Source organism: Anser anser, assembly GCF_964211835.1.
Source record: "Anser anser genome assembly, chromosome: 15".
NCBI lineage: Eukaryota > Metazoa > Chordata > Aves > Anseriformes > Anatidae > Anser > Anser anser.
The window spans coordinates 643,891-660,017 of record NC_139736.1 but is presented as its reverse complement, the minus strand read 5'-3'; positions in this window follow the sequence as shown (position 1 = coordinate 660,017).

Genomic DNA, 16,127 nt, shown 5'->3' with positions numbered 1-16,127 from the left:
CTGCAGCTCGGGTCCCCTTGGCTCTGCTGGCTACAAGCGGCCCAGCGCAGGCACCCGGGCCCCAGCACCTTGTGTGCCCCCTGCTCGGCCACCCGTTGGCAGGGCCGCGGCCGAGGAGCTGGCGTTGCTGCCACCTCTCTTTGGAAAACAGCAGGCAGGGGCTTCTGGGCTGGAAATTCACTTTTGGTGCCCAAATAAAAGCCGAGCTGAAAGCGAGAGGCTGATGCCGCCTGTTGCGCATCGGCCCCGCGCCCAGGCTGGGCTCCTCACAGCTCGTCACGGTCCGTGGGTGTCCCCCTGCTCCCGCGGAGCCACAGCAGCTCACAGTGCCAGTGCCACGCCACCTGGCTCTGCCCAGGCGTGCTGCGCCCTCCCGGCTCCACAGCAGGCCCGGCGCGGGACGCGCAGCTCTTTGCACAGCCCGGCGCGGGCTGTCGTGCCCTCTCCCACACTCTGCAAACTGTGACACCCCAGCCTGGCCTCCTGTGGCACAGCGCGGCCCAAGGGGCCTGGCGCTGCTCTGTGGGGCTGCTGAGCACTGGACAGGCCAGGGCGAGAGGGGCCTGGTGGGCTCGGGGTGACGGTGGCAGCGGGATGTCCCCGTGCTGCACAGCCCCGCACGCGCCCCTCGCTCTGCAGCCCCTGCCCGCGGAGCAGCAGCGCCGAGTCCCCAGGCAGGGCCCTCGCAGCCCAGCGCCGACGCTCACACGGGCAGGGTGGGGGCTCACAAGTCGTTCTGGGGGCTCTGTTAGGGCGAGGTTAGTGCTGGTTACTGGCTGGGAGTTTTATCCCTGAATGTTTCCCCTTAGCTACTGAGACCAACTTCGGTGCAGATTTATCACCCAGCAAATAAATAAAAGTGCAGGTTTATTTTGCCTCCTTGTTCACCAGAAAGGAATGAAAATGTAAGCAAAATATTAAAATAAAATAGTCTCAGTTTTACTTTAATTGACCTTTGATTTTTAGCTTAATACCTTCCCTGTGTTGCTGCTTCAACCTTTAATTTCTCTTGGTGAAGTGGCTGTGTTCAATGATTCATTCTGTCCCGAGGCAAAGCACACACTGTAATTGGTTTTTAACTTCCTGGAATGTCAAAGCCAGGATTGAAATTTTACGTATCACACCACCAATTCAATACTGGCTTTAATAATAATGTTGCAGAAAGGAAGGCAGATTTACAGCTGTAGAAAAATGTAATCAAATTTTAAGCCAGAATGCAATAAGTCCAAATGCTAGTTTTCATTTGGAAGCTTGTTAGATAAATGTGGCATCACCTGAGCCGCTCCAGAATCATTTCTGCCTTTCCCTGCGCGATGGAGCATGGCCAGTGGACGGGGGAGAACGAACACGCTGCCCCTGCGGCCGTGCTCTGCGCTGGGGCACAGCCGGCGCCCGCAGCCCCCCAGCCTCTCCTGGCCGGTGTGCTCCTGGCAGCGGTGCCCTCGGAGGGCCACTGGGCTTGGTGGGCTCCTGCCATGCCTGGGGCTCCCCGGGATGGGGCTGCCCCACAGCCCGAGGCAGGAGACCTGCTGTGGGAGCCGCCGTGCAGGCGCCCGCCCCGGCGATGCCAGCTGCCCTTCTCTGCCTGCCGGGGGCTCCTGGGGGGGGAAGCACCCCTAATACACTGCAAATGCCAAATAAGTAATCGATTCTGGCCAATTAATGTCTGATAGAAACTAATAACCCTTCTCTTCCTTTCTTATTACTAAATGACCTCTAGCAATCCATTAGTTTAACAAATGATATGCAAGTCTTCAGCATGGCTAATGACTCTGGATTAAACCCGGTGACACCTCATTCGTCAGCGCGCTCCTGTACCGCAGTGCCCATTAAGCCTCGGCATCGTCCATCACGGTGGCTCTCTTATGCCCGGCACAGCACACGTGGCAGCGCTCCCGGCACTCCTGGGTGGAGGCGGCCCTGGGGATGCCACGCGCCTGGTGCTGTGTCCCCTCGTCCTCTGCTGGCTGTGGCCGGAGCTGCTGCAGCCTGTGCCGGGCGCCCTGCGCTGCCCGGGGTGCCGCACCAGCCCCAGTGCCTTGCCCTCGCCCCGCAGCCCCCAGTGCCCAGGGTGAGCTCCCCGCTGCTCGCAGCTCAGCTCCCTGCTCCCTCCTCACACTGCCCTAAAAAGCTAACTAAGCTGAAATTATTTTCTTTCCTTAGAAGCCTTTAAATAATGTATTGCCCTCACTTGCTGTTAGCGAATGTTTTAAAAATCCAGGGGACTTTTCCTTCTTGCTCATGAATTTGCATGTGTTTGCTGCGGGGCCGTGAATTGCTGTTGGCAGGTGTAATTAGCAGGGCGATGCCCTGCGCACTGCGCCACAAGCTGGCTTGCGAGAGGCAGCTCGGGGCGGGCGGGAAGCACACGCAGCCATTGCCCCGGCGCTGGGTGCTGGCCGCGAGGGCAAGTGCAGCTTGGGCCTGCGCTGTGTCACTGCATGCAGCCACACCAGGAGGCAGCCCCGTGCTGCGCGGCCCCGAGCAGCTGTACCTGGAGTGCCTCGCTGCCCCGCGTGCTGCGGGTCTGCCCCGAGGTTTGCAGCCCCCAAAGGGCTGGCAGCCCAGCCCAGGCACCGCAGAGGAGACGTGGCCCAGGCGGGCTGACCCCTGCCCAGGCGGGCTGACCCCTGCTCGCGTTCCCGGCCAGCGGTGCAGCTCCCCCGTCCTGCATTCGAGTGACAGCGAACCAGAATTACATTGGAGGCACCTAAAACAGAGCCCCTACAAACATCTTCCAAAGAAGCTTACCTCCTGGGAAATGGCAATAAGAACTTGCTGAAAGGATGATAATTAAATTAGGGAAACTGTCAGCAAAGCAAACACCTCCTGTACTGAGCAGCTAGTAAATGTTTTCCTTTCCGTGCTGGTTTTGTATGGATACTTGTGTACTCGGCAAGGTTTTAAATATTTTAATCAGAATTAACCCAAGCATTTACCAGACCATCAGGGCTTCAGTGCTTGATGTTCCTAGCAGGCTGGCATTCTTGATCAATTGGAATGAAATCACTTATTTGAGCCACTTTCCTGGTTGGCTGAACAGCCAAACTCATTTGCAACCTGAATTTCACAGGAAATTAAGCTCTCCCAATAGGGCTAAAGAAAATATGAAACTGGGTAAATGTTAAACCTCTTAGAAATTTGTCCCATAAAGTTTCTTCCAGATATATTTCCCTTTTCCCTGAAGTGATAGTATTTTTGAATCATGTTTCCATAAAGCGCAGGGCACTCCCGGGAGAAGCTGCCCTAACCGTACCGTCTGCCTCTGTAATATAATAGGGCTCCCGGGAGGAGCCGTAAATTGTCAGCTGAGGCTCGGCCTGGTTTTAAGGCACTGCACAAGCAGAGGCCGGGGAGCGGAGGGAGCTGTCAGGGCTCTGGGGACTGCGGCACCCCAGGGCTGGGCCGGGTGTGCCATGGGGCCGGGGACGCCGGCTCTGCACCCACCGCAGGGCTGGGGACGGGGGAGGCGTTTTCCCCGCCTGCACATCAGGAGACAGCCTGCCGCACGCTCCACATCAAGTGCTGAGACGAGGCACCGTATAAATATTACATCAAACTACCGAGGCTGTTTTTCATGTTGGACCACCGCCTTTCCGGCTGCCTCCTTTGAGCGCGCTGTTAGGGTGCGTGAACAGCAATTAGCAGAGGTTGCGCGGGGCTGCCGAGCGGAGGTGCGGTGGGTGCCGAGGAGCTGCGTGAGGTCCCGTCGGCTGCTCGCAAGTGACAGAACCCTCCCTGCTGCCGCCGTACGCTGCTGAGCATTTTGTGAGCAACAGGAGCTGCCAGCTTGCGGCCCAACTGCCCGTACCCTGCGTGCGGGTTCGGCAGGGTCCTGCTGCAAGGCAGAGGCCGGCGAGGTGCTGCTGCCCGGGCCTGACGCCAGGGTGAGGGACACCCGGAGCCAGCCGCCGGGTGGTTTGCACAGCTCGGCATCGCGCTGCTCTGGCATGGGCTGTCCTCTGCATCCGCGTGGTGCAGCGCCTGGCCCCGGGGGAGCGGCTGCTGCCCCTGCTGCAGGAGGGGGCTGAGAGGGGCCGAGAGAGACACGGGGAAGTGAATGCAACCAGGACAGGGTGACCCGGTGCGCAGCTTTTACGTGGCAGCAGGGCCAGGGATGCGGTGTGGCTGCAGGGGGATTTTTCCTGCTGCAGCGCAGGCTCTCCTCTGAGGCTCTGGGCTCTGTGGCACCTCCCCTGCTTGCCGGGGCTCAGCCAGCTCGGGCACCGGCCAGTTCTGCCAGCCCAGCGCTGGCTCCAGCTGCCTCTGACATTCAGACGAAGGACGGGAATACAACAAAGAATAGTGTAATATATGGAAATGAATCTCCAAACTCATACTGTGTCTGTTTTGCATGATTGATTTCTATTAAATTACTGCTGTGCAAACACTGGTGGAGCCCGGTGGGTTTGTGCTTTCTAGAGAATGGGAGTTTCCACGATCGCTGCTCCGAGCCACATCTCCCGTGAAGAGCTACTCTCCCAGTTGTCCTTTCATTCCCTTCTTCACAGCACATTATTTTCTGTGACGATTCAGCTCTTGGCCTCATGTTTTCTTTAAGGTGTTGTTTAATACTTAAATACTTGTTACCAGCATCTGGGGCTCTGCACACAGTCAGCTGGGGCTCTCCTCGTCCTGTGTCCCCTGCCAGGGATGGAACCGAGTGTGGGCATCAGTGCCCCAGGCCCCAGCCAGCCCTCGGACAGCAGCAAGAGCAGCGCTCCTCACTACAGAAAGCCCATTTCCAATTCCATTCTTTTCTTACTTGGTCTTTTAATCCCAGTTACCGATAATCTTGACCACCAGTGGAGCAGTTCTGCCCGGAGCACCCTGTCTCGTGCTGGCTGCAGCCCTGGCCGGGCTCCGCGGCTTCCCCAGGGCAGCTCCCGGGTGCGGGGCCTCGGCTCGGGCACTCAGCCGCGTGGCAGAGAGGAGGGAAGGGGGGCAGCTGCTCACCAGAACAGTGTCTGTGCCACCACACCATTTCCTGTGCTCACCGAATGTTTTTTGGCGAGGTTTGCTTTGATGCATTTCACCCAGCTCTGCCTGGCACTGATCCACTGAAAAAAAGAACCGATGTCTTTGGAAGATAACAGAAAACAGCAGGGACTCGCAGTGGCTCCCCACACTCGTGCTGGGTCCTGACGGGGCAGCCCAGGCACCCGCAGCGACCTGGCAGAGCCCCTGCCGGGACAGCTCCGCCGCGTGCTAACGCCGTGCCGTCCTGCTGCAGACCCAGCCCTGGGCTCCCGGGAGAACCATTCGGCCTCCAGGCGAGCGCGGCCTCACGGGGCGATGGCACTGACACGTGTGAGGGCTGTAACAGCTCCCAGCCCAGCCTGCAGCGAAGAAAGCTGCACCGCTCCCGGGAGCGGGGCGATGAGGGATCGCTGCCGGGGCTCCGGCTCGCCCCGCTCCTGCCCTGCCCTGGCGCGACGCGGGTGCACGTGGACCACATCGTGCTGCTGTGTGCTGGCCCCGCAGGGCTGCGGCGGGGCTGTAACAACCCCGCTGGTGTCAGCCGAGCCCTTCCCCTGTGAGTTTGTGAAGTGGGGCCCAAGCCTAGCTGGTGCTACTGCCGGCTCTGTGGCTAATTCTCTTGTTTTACAGCAACGGGACTGTGTTTTTTATTGATTGCATAGGTTGCTAATGGTCTTTTTCGTACAATAAGAGGCTTTTGTGGGGACTACTTAATCCAGTCATATCGCAGGGTGAAATTGCACAGCTTACTGCGTAGGTTTCCAGGACGTGATCTGCTTTAATAGCAGAAGCAGTTTTATCTAATACATTTAATGTTCCAATGTTTTTACAGCACGAGGGGCTCTAATTGAGCTGCATTTCTCTATCAGGAGGGCAGAAGGCAAGAGGCCATTTCCGTACCAGCCCGGGGAGGGGCAGATGCTGACATGGCACTTGGTGGCCTACAGGGACCTCTGCTGCATGACCGTCACCTTCACCAGCTGCTGTGCAGAGCCCTGCTGCTGCCGGGAATGCTCATTACTGAAGCAATCATCACAGCGATGGCGAGGCTTCCTGCTGAAGATCACAGATCTGTGCACACTAGGACTTTCCGTTTCCCCCAGGGATTAATTCCACCCCCCCCCACACCTCTCCCAGGTGTTGCTGCTCCTGCTGCTCTGTGGTGAGAGTCTTGCTGGAGGGGCAGAGCCCTGTGCCGCAGGGCCTGTGGTGCAGGTCGTGCTCATGCTCACCTGGGATGCAGGTCGTGCTCATGCTCACCTGTGGTGCAGGTCGTGCTCATGTTCACCTGGGATGCAGGTCGTGCTCATGCTCACCTGTGGTGCAGGTCGTGCTCATGATCGCTCGTGATGTGGCTGCACCTGCCCCACCCCACAGGCAGCTGTGTGCTGACCCAGACCTGTTTCGGCATCATTTGAAGAGACAAGGGAGCAGCTGGCACCACCTTCTGGGTTCACCACGGCTGAGAGCGGGGCTCTGGGAGAAGCATGCACAGAGGGAATGGGGTTTGTGCTCCTGCCTTTGAATTAAGCATACAAGAGATATCTAAATGGATTGTGACTGCCAGGATTAAAGGTTAGGAAATTTCTCTGTGTATCTTATGTAAATGAGAACTAATGAGGTTTTCATGATTACCTTTAATTAGCCTTCCCAAAAGTAGTGGTGATTTATATGGTGTGAGCCTGGACAGATGACACATGCAGATACGCACACAGCCACACACCTTCATTAAAACTGTTTTTAAAAATGAATCTGCAACATGCAAATTACCTATTAAACATTCAAGAAAAAGACTGTAAGGGGGGAAAAGGCACAAGCACAGCACCGGTTCTGCAAGGCCTTTGGGGCTGCGGTGTGTTAGGGTGGCGGGCTGGGCTGTCCCCTGCCCGTCGGTCACACTGGGGGGTCCCTGCTGTGGGCACCACGCAGCCCACGCTGCTCCCAGCCCAGCCCAGCACCTTCCCAGTGCCAGCCCCAGCTCTGGAGAGCGCCCAACACCGCAGGCGGGCGCCTTGCAGACACTTCAGGGCCATGGGTGCCCTCCTGCAGCTCCGGCCCGAGCAGCTGCTGCTGCCTCTTCTCAGAAATGGGGAACGGGGACTGACTTCTGTCAGGAAGCAGTGTGACCTCCTCCTTCTTAAATCTGAACAATATAGGGAAATGTCCATTCTCATTAAAAGACAAGAATCCTCGTTTCTTGTGGATGCAGAAAGCTCAAAACCTGTAAATTAGATGATGCAAATGGAAGGAAATTGGACAGCCTGTGTGCGGAGGCCCAGGCGAGCAGCAGAGGTGGGGTCGGTGGGGAGCAGGCGCACAGCGCGGTGCTGGCGGGTCCTGCGGCAGCCTGGTCCTCAGCCCTGCCCCAGGGTCTGTGCGGATGGGAGGATTTAAATTAGAGTCAGAGCAGGGAAATGGTGCTGGGTGGGAGGAGAAGGTGCTGTACCGTGAGACACGGAAGTGAGTGAAATGGCTGGGATGACTACAGCCAATTAGCTTGACATCAGTCCTGGGCAAATCAGTGGAAAAACTACTGCAAGAGTCAATTAATGGAAGAATTAGAGCCCAAGAATATAAATTTATGCCTGTCAACATGGTTGAAAAGAAGTAGGTCTTGTCAAACAAACCTGATTTCATTCTCCGTTGAGATTACAAGTTTGGCTGGTGAAGGCAGTGGCACAGAAATAACAGGCTTTGGGCAGCATTTGCCCGGCGCTGTGATGCTCTCGTTCATCAGCTCGGTGCAGCACGGTGCTGAGACCGTGCTGGGGTGGCTCAGTGGCACGGGGACGGCCACAGGCCGGGAGCAGCGGTGGCAGCAGCTGGGCACTGCGGCACGGCCCCGGCCTTGCACAGGGGCGGTGGGAGGCGCCTGCGGCCGGGAGCTGCCGGTGGCTGGTGCGCTTTGCAGAGCAGCGTGAACGGGGAGAGCAATGAGAAATCCTCGAGCTGCGCCTGGAAAGCAAATTGTTGGGTTCTCTCCGGTGTGTGCGTGCTGCCTGCCATGAAATTACGCACAGGGTCTCCGAGGAAAATGTGCATTTTCTGAAAATGTCAAGTTTGCTTTATTTTCCTGAACCTTTATGTGAAGATGATTCTGAGTGTAGCTAAAGCAGCAGAAACTGTGCCCAAAGAAAGACCAAAATCCATCTGATTATGAATGGATTTAATTAACCAAGATATTCCCTTTTATCAGGGTTCTAGCAATTGACAGATTTATGCAGCTCTTGTCTCATCCCTCCTCAACACTTCAGTGCGTATTTCAAGGTGAAAGAAGAGGTCCCCAGTTAATTGAGCCTCTAGCTCCGTCATGCCCTGCCCGACCGCCGTTGTCTCAGGCGTACATGCAGCGTGCTGCTCCCTTCAGGGCATCCTCTGGGCACGGCGGCGGAGGCAGATGAGCGCCCTCGGAGCCCGGACACGGCCCCGTGCCCGCAGCCCCTTCCCGCACAGGGCATGGGCAGCTCTCCCACCCGAGGGAGCCGTCGGCTGCTGAGCCCTGAGCCGCTGGCGGTGCCAAAGAGCAGGCACTGCGGGGCTCGTCTGGCTCTCAGAGCGGTGGAAAGGCAGCTGATTCCTGCCCCACTCACAGCTTCTGATCTCCAGACTCAGCTCTTCACCCAGCAGCTTTCAGGCGTTAATGGGATTTGTGCACGTGGCCACAGCACAGCACTCTCCTACCCTGCAGCTCCTGAACCAGCACTATGGCCCTGGCAGCTCTCTGCCTGTGAGAACAAACTGCCTGCTAAAGGCTTTTATTGCTGCTTTTTAAATACTATTTTTTCTTAAAATACAACAATTGCACAGCCGTTCTAGCCATAATTGTAGACAGGTACAAATTACATCCTGCACTAAAGCGCCCGAGGGGAGCTGGAGCAGCCAAGCCCAGGGAAGCAGTGGGGATACGTGCGTGTGCTGCGCTCGGAGCCCCCTCCCTGCGCCCCCCCGGCACAGATGTGCTCACCGGGGGCACAGCGTGGGGGCTCCCCGTGGTGGGGCTCACTCTGAGAATCCACCGGGTACAAGGTCCTGCCCCAGACTTTGCCGCACCTCTGCGGGCTGGTACCCGTGGGGCTCGTGTGCGGGGAGCCTGGAGGTCGGGGCAGCACGCGGCCCCCACAGCCGCCGTCCTGGCAGCAGCAGCAGCACGGAGCTGCACCTCGCGCTGGTGTGTTATGGCACGGGCTGGGAGGGGAACGCAGAGCTGCTTCGCTGCCGCGCCACCCTGCGTGTGCCACTGCCGGGTGCTGCTCTGCCCACAGAACACGTTACAGAGCCCACGTGTCCTTTGCCTGCAAAGAGCCCCATTACAGCGCATTAATAAACCATGACAGATTACCTTTCTTCTCTAAAATAGTACAACAGCTTTTCAAACACACAAGTAATGAAAATTTTATTGCAGCTGACTTGATCTCCTGCCGGCCTGTTGTTTCAGAGCAGGTCGGAGTCCACCCAGAGCCCACGCAAGCTGCCACAAGACTCTGAGCAGCTGCTGAGTGGTGGGGAACAGGCTCTCTGGCTCACTTGTGGGCATATTTGAGCCCAATTTCTTTCTGTTTTTCAGTCTTTTGATGCCCACGTGCACACTCAGTTCCCTTGCACTGTCCTGGGCTCCTACATCTGGAGACAATGGATCCCCTGGTGATTGCTCCTGGTGCTTTTGGGAGGCTGCAGCAGAGCAGAGCAGACGGTGTGCGTGCTGCCGCAGGATGCTGTCTGCTGGCACAGGGCCACAAGGTGCAGAGTGGTGGGGGGCCGGTGCGTGCCATGGGGCTGTGGTCAGGTCCTGTGCAGTGGCCTGGGGCAGCGACGGGCTGGGGCTGGGGCAGCGGTGCCCACAGGCCTCCCGTGGCAGCACAGGATGGTGCAGGGAGCACGGAGCGGTGCTCAGGCATGCAGTGAATAATGGCCCGATTGCTCTTTCCCTAGGATGGCTTAAATAAAGTGCAATGAAGCAGCACAGAGTGTGCCTTTTACTAACTCCATCTAGGCAGTATTAAGATGTGAAGATAAAGAACATGTAATTCAGTGTACCAATGTTATCTATGTAGAGGAGGTGGTTAAGTGAGGCGTGAAGTCTTCCTGGCCCAGCCCTGACCGAAGCAGGGGCTGGCCGGGCCCCGCACTGCCTGGGGCTGCCTGGGGCACCCGGCCCCGTCCGCGCTGGGGAGCTGCTGCTGGGCAGGGCAGGGTGCCGGGGGGGCAGCGCGGACAGGGGATGTTTTTCCCTTTGTCATCACTTGGCCTGGTAATGAGGTCACTTTTTCCCTTCCTGTTGTTTCTGTGCCCTCCACTAAGGACAGGCTATTTTCCTAAAGGCACTGCATTAGGATTGCAGTGAATTCGCTCGCAGCACGCAGGCGGGCTGCACAGCGCAGCGCGGTGCCTGCTGCACAGGATCCAGCTCCGCGCCCTCCGCCCGCGTCCTGCGGCTGCAGCCCCGTGGCCCTGGGGTCCCCCCGTGCCGCTGGGGTCCTGCCCTCTCCGCCCGGCAGCCTGGCCAGGAGGACCCTCGAGGCGCCTGGCCGCCCATCGGCATGCGTGGGCACAGCCGTACAGAAACGTGCTTCCCGTGCTGCCAGCGGCTTGGCAGGGCTCAGGGAGCCGCGAGCCCCCCTGCCGTGCGCTGCCTGTGCCGGCCGGGGCTGCCCGACCTCGGCAGCCATGGGACGGGAGGTGGCGGGCACCGGGCTGGGGGCTGCCTGCCCAGAAGGAGCCTCCTGGCTCCAGCACCGCCACCAACGCTTCCAATTTCCCCCTGGAAACTGTTTCTGTCAATATTTTAATTTCATTTGGGCTGCGCAGGCGGAGGCGGAGGCAGTGCATCCCAAGCAGATCGTTTGTCACCCGCCCCGGATCTCGGTGGAGGCCCGGCGCAGAGGTGATGTCCGTGGCAGGGGCGCGGGGCGGCGCGGTGGGGCACCCCACAAAGCCCCGGGCAGTGAGATATCTCCCCTGGCTCCGTGCAGCAGCCTCACTGCACCTGCCGAGGATCAGCCGGGTGAGGTGCGGGGCCGGGAAAGGCCCTGGCTGTCTCTCCCACTTTTTCACGTTTCCTGCAGATGCCATTTCTGTCAATGAGGTACGTTTAACTGGGGGAAAGAAATGAAGTCTTAACCAGATGGCAGGGCTAATAAATTGCTCAGGAAAAGCAAGCTAGTACTTGCAGCATGCACCTCCTCTGCGTATCTATTGCAAAGTGCCAAAAGAAATCTGTCTCAGGAATTATTTCAGAGAGGGTAATTTCTGTTTCCCAGTTGCTTTCATACATTAGAAATATCTGAAATGCCTCCAGTTGGTTACCAGCGGTGAGGAGCAGCCAGGGGCTGCCATGTCTGAGAAGCACTAAAAGAAAATAAATTAGCCTATTGCACTCAGCCCTTCCTTAGCTGCTGAACCACAAGTGACGAGCGGCTGTTGCTTAAGTAACGACCAGAATAATGAGGAGCAGAAGATCCGCAAGGGAATATTAACGCGGAGAAGCAGCGTTTTCTCCTCCTTTTGAAGTCTGCTCCTGGCAGCCCCAGCCCTGCTGCGGCCGGGCCCCTTGTCCCTCGCTGCCCCTCAGCGCCGGGTGCCGATGGGTCCCTTCCCTTCCCTTCTTCTGCCCGATGCCATGCGGGTCCTGCTCCTCCTGGCTCACCCCGGTGTAAATCCCTGTGTGTCCCCTGTCCTGCCAGCACAGCCACCCGCAGCCCGACCCAGCTGTGTTGTAAACGGCCTGATTTCGTGGACAAACTACTGGGAGCCCCGGCTGGAGCCGCCTGGAGCTCGGTAACGGCTGTGTCTGGGACCTTGCTTCCTGGCGGAGAGGAGAGGGGAGCCCTCCCTGCTAACAAGCGGTGAGAGCAGGAGCTGCAGCCTCACAGACCGGCCTGCTGCTGGCTGCGGTGGCTTTCCAGGAACTGTAAATAAGTTAACAAACCAACCGGCTGCTTGTGGGCACCTTGAAGGAAAAAAAGAAATGAGAAAAGGATTTGTCAGGAACAAATCGCATCACTTCAATCTAATTTCTGTGTATGACAGGGCGAGAGGCCGTGTAGGCAGGGGACAATATTGGCTCGAATCAGGCTGCCGAGGCTGTCTCCCACGCCGTGCTCACAAGCGAGCATCTGGGTATGGACCAGCCCCAGCCTGCCCAGAGGCAGCCACCGGCTGGCTCCAGGTGGAGCAGAACCAAGCCAGACCAAGCCGCCGGCAGCGCTGCAGGGGTGGGCACGGCGTCCAGGCAGGGCGCCCTCCCCGCTCCATTTCCCATGCACTGGGGAGCCCTTGCTCCCCGGTGGGCTGGGGGCTGCCCCGCAGCGTGTGTTGGGCCTGCGCCGGCACCGAGAGCCGCAGCAGTGCCAGCACCGAGAGCCGCAGCAGTGCCGGCACCGAGAGCCGCAGCAGTGCCAGCACCGAGAGCCGCAGCAGTGCCAGCACCGGCACCAACAGGCACAGCAGCACCGGCATCGGCAGCGCCTCCGCGCCCCGGCCGCAGGGCGCCGTGCACGCACCCGTGTGGTGCGGAGCCGTGAAATGCCTTAATCACAGGCTCAGTAGCGCACGATCCGAGCACTGGCAAGCTGTCCCCTCTTATTTCTCCGTGTGCAGCTCATGTTGCTCTAACTGCCGGTTTGACTAATTCTGCTGAATGAGCGGCTGCGAGGCGCCCGTTGTGGCTCGGTGCCGAGCGATTGCAGACAGCAGCGGGGCTGGGGCGGCGCTAAGCAGCAGGCGGCAGAGCAGGGATGTTCCCACTGTTTCCATCCTGTTTTATTCACAAGAAAGAGCGCTCGGGTGCTGCGGGGCCCTTACAAAGAGCCGTATTGTTCTGCCCAGCACCTCAGGCCCCTGGGGAGCCCTACCTGCGCAGTCCTGTCCCACACTGCTTGCCCAGACCATCCCGTGACGCCTGCCCCGGCCTTCTCGGGGCTCCACTCGGGCTTCCTAAGCTCTGCCTCTGCAGAGTGCTCTCTGAAATGAGGTCCCTTGGAAAGTGCTCAAAGCCGAGAACTCGTAGCTGCTAATGGCTCTTGAAACACGGGCATGCTGTGCCAGCTGGCTGGGGAATAACCTGACTCTGCTCACTTGTTGTCATCGCCTCATTATAAATAACAATAATTATCATGTGAGACATTCTGCTCTCAGTTTCACTAAGCGTCTGAACTGTGATGGCTGGAAATGCTCTCGAGCGCCTGGGCCCAGAGCGAGCCAGCCGCAAGGAGCCTCCCGATGGGCTTTGATTTCCCCGGGCGCTGCAGCCGCTACCTGCAGCCCGCGGGGCTCTGCCGGTGGTGCAGGACGCAGCGTCCTGCGGGATGCTCCGCCAGCATCGCCCCACGCGGCTCGTCTCCGTGTCTGTTTTAAGCTGCGGAAGGGGACTGGAGGCCTGCAGGGAGCAAGGAAGGCTCTGGCCAGCTGCAGCTGGCGCGGCCGCGGGGCTGCATCGTGTGCGTGGCTTTCCCAAGCGGCGCGGACGTTTCCCTCCCCGCGGCTGCACCGTGCCACTGCCTCCTGGCACCGGGCTCCTGCAGCAGGAGGCGAGGGGCTGCCCCGGGCGCTGCACCGAGCATTGGAGGCACCTGGCCAGGGGCGGCCGGTGCTGTGTATTGCACGGCGCCAGGCGGGTGCTCTTGTCAGTTCATGAAATGAACGAGCTGGTTGTGAGCCCTGCGTGTTCTAATGAGCATCTTAAGGAAGTTTGTCCCTATGACAATGTAAAACAGAAGCACTCACGATGTTCAATTCCTTTATTTCCTCTCTGATTCCTTTATCTCTTCTGGCTGTCTGAGTCATCTGGGGAACATTACCCTGACTTACTGCTGGTTGTTTGGATCCACTAACAATTATATGGGGGGGCAATTTTGAGAACTACCTTATTTCACAGTGCCTGATTAATGATGGAAGTGTTCTTTCCCATTTAGCAGTTTGTTAGGTACCTGTTGCAGCTGCAGCTATCCTCAGGAGGATGTATGTTCACTTAATGTGTCATCTCAGGGAAAACAAGGCATTCTTCTGCTAAAAAAGGCAACAAAGAAAACCTAAATGGGGCCATAACTTTTCTTAGCGTTATTTCTCTCCAACACCCTTTTCTATCCATTCCAATGTGTGAGCAATGGGCAAGAAGTCATTTCACTGTGTGCTCTCCCCAAGGAAATACCAGGCTATCTTCCTCTTAAACATTCCCGTGCCGGTAATTAACCCTTTTGGCACTCGGTGTTGTCTGGGCTGCTGCCTGCCCCGCAGTGCTGTGAACGCCGCAGCTCGTATGGCAGCACTAGCCTTGGCTTTCGGGTACAGTAGGTGTCTCTTTGCAGCAGTTGTTTTTAGCACCTACAAAACTCAAAAGGCACAGTGATACCCAACAAGCCCAGCCCCGACCCTGTGATGTCTGCACCCTGTGCAGCGAGCCAGGCCCGTGCCCTGCCGGGACGACAGGCTGCAGCCGCTCGCCGCTCAGTGCCGGCCTTGTCCTGAGCTCGGCTTGAACCCAGGGCTGAAACCGCCAGGGTCAGCTCCATCGCTGCGCTGGAGGAGGGAGGGCCTGCTCGCAGCCCCTTCGCAGCTGCGGCTCGGCTCTGAGCCGTGCCCGTGGAAGGGGAGAGGAGCGGCTGCTGCCCAGGCAGAGGAGCGAGGCCATCACGCTGCCGGAGAGCTTGGCTCTTGGCCTCCGTGATGGCCATCGCAGGGGCTCTTGGCCCTGGGCTTTTCGGGGCTTGGCAGGAGGGATGCAAGCCACTGAGAGCTGCACGGACGTGCCCCCCGGCTGCTTGCCCGCCAAGCTGCAGCAAGGTGTGTGGCACATGCATAATGCGAACGTGCTGGGGAGCTGTGGGCAGCGTGGGCACCGGCTGCACGGCGGGCACCGGCTGCTCCTGGGGCACGACACGGGCTGCAGCACCGGAGTGAGAGCTTGGAAGCGCCTGTGCTGCTCTGGCAGAGGCAGCTCTGGGACAGCAAGGCAGTATTTTGCTGGGGAAAAGGAAAATGACAATAGTCTCTATCAAAATTATTGTAACACTGTTCCTTAGAGTCAACAGCCCAGAGCTATAAGGGAGGTTTTCTTCCTTTTTTATTATTTTTTTTTATTATTTTTTCTAACAAGGAGTTTTAATGCCACTTAGCGCAGCTCTGGCCACAAGGCACCTAAGCGCCGAGCTATCTAGCATGCAGGCAGTTCGTGCTAATTGCACCACAGTACATGTCAGTTCCAAAATTACATTAGCAGATTGGGGGCTGGGGGACGGCACCGGCATTAAGAACCCTCTGTGCTCTGATTATTTCTACAGAGATACACATTTGAATGAGCTTGTCAAGTGAAATTTTCTGTCTGGTTAGAAATGGATTTTTGAGCTTCTTGCTCACATGTAAACATTTTTAGTGGTCCCCAGATAAAGCAGGAACAGCGAAAGCAAACATCAGACTGAGCAAACCCGATCCCTTTAGGGAAATCATCGGCCACAGAAGGAAACAAAATGCATGATGGCTTCAAAAGACATCCATTAAACTGTGTGCTGAAGTGATTCATAGTGCTGGTAGTTAGAGTTTAATTAGATCTTAATCACGTAATTTTATCTTTGTTTTAGAAATTAGAGCTTAATGACCATATTGCTCTCACAACAGTGCCGTAACTAAACACAGGGATATCACATGGCAGCGCTGCAGTGCGCGGAGATGGGACAGAGTTTATCTGCTGGTCTCAGATCATTATTCCTTAAATAAAGAACTATATTTACAATATTCAAATCCAGCAGGACCTGCCAGTCAGGGAAGGTGGGAGAAGCTGAGAGCTGCCTAAAGACGAGGGGCAGGTGCCAACGGCCCCGTCCCAAGCTGCAGCGATGCCCAGTGCCCCTGGCTCTGGGGACGTGGCTCTCACCACCGGGCTGGCCACAGCAAGGCCTTACACCGCTCACCTGCCCGGCTGCCGAGAGCACGGCGTGCCAGCGAGGGGAAAATGAGATGTGTGATAAGGAGAGATGGATCGCGGGTGCTCACTTCAGCTGGCAGGTCAGATCCTTCACAGGATTAGCGTCAGAGTGATTAATCTCCGTCACTCCTGGGCACTTTTTCTGTTGTGTTGCCACTTAGGGCATCACCATGCTTGTAGACTTTCCCACCCTGCGGCCCTGTGGTGTGCGTGGCTGGACAGGCTCCAAATG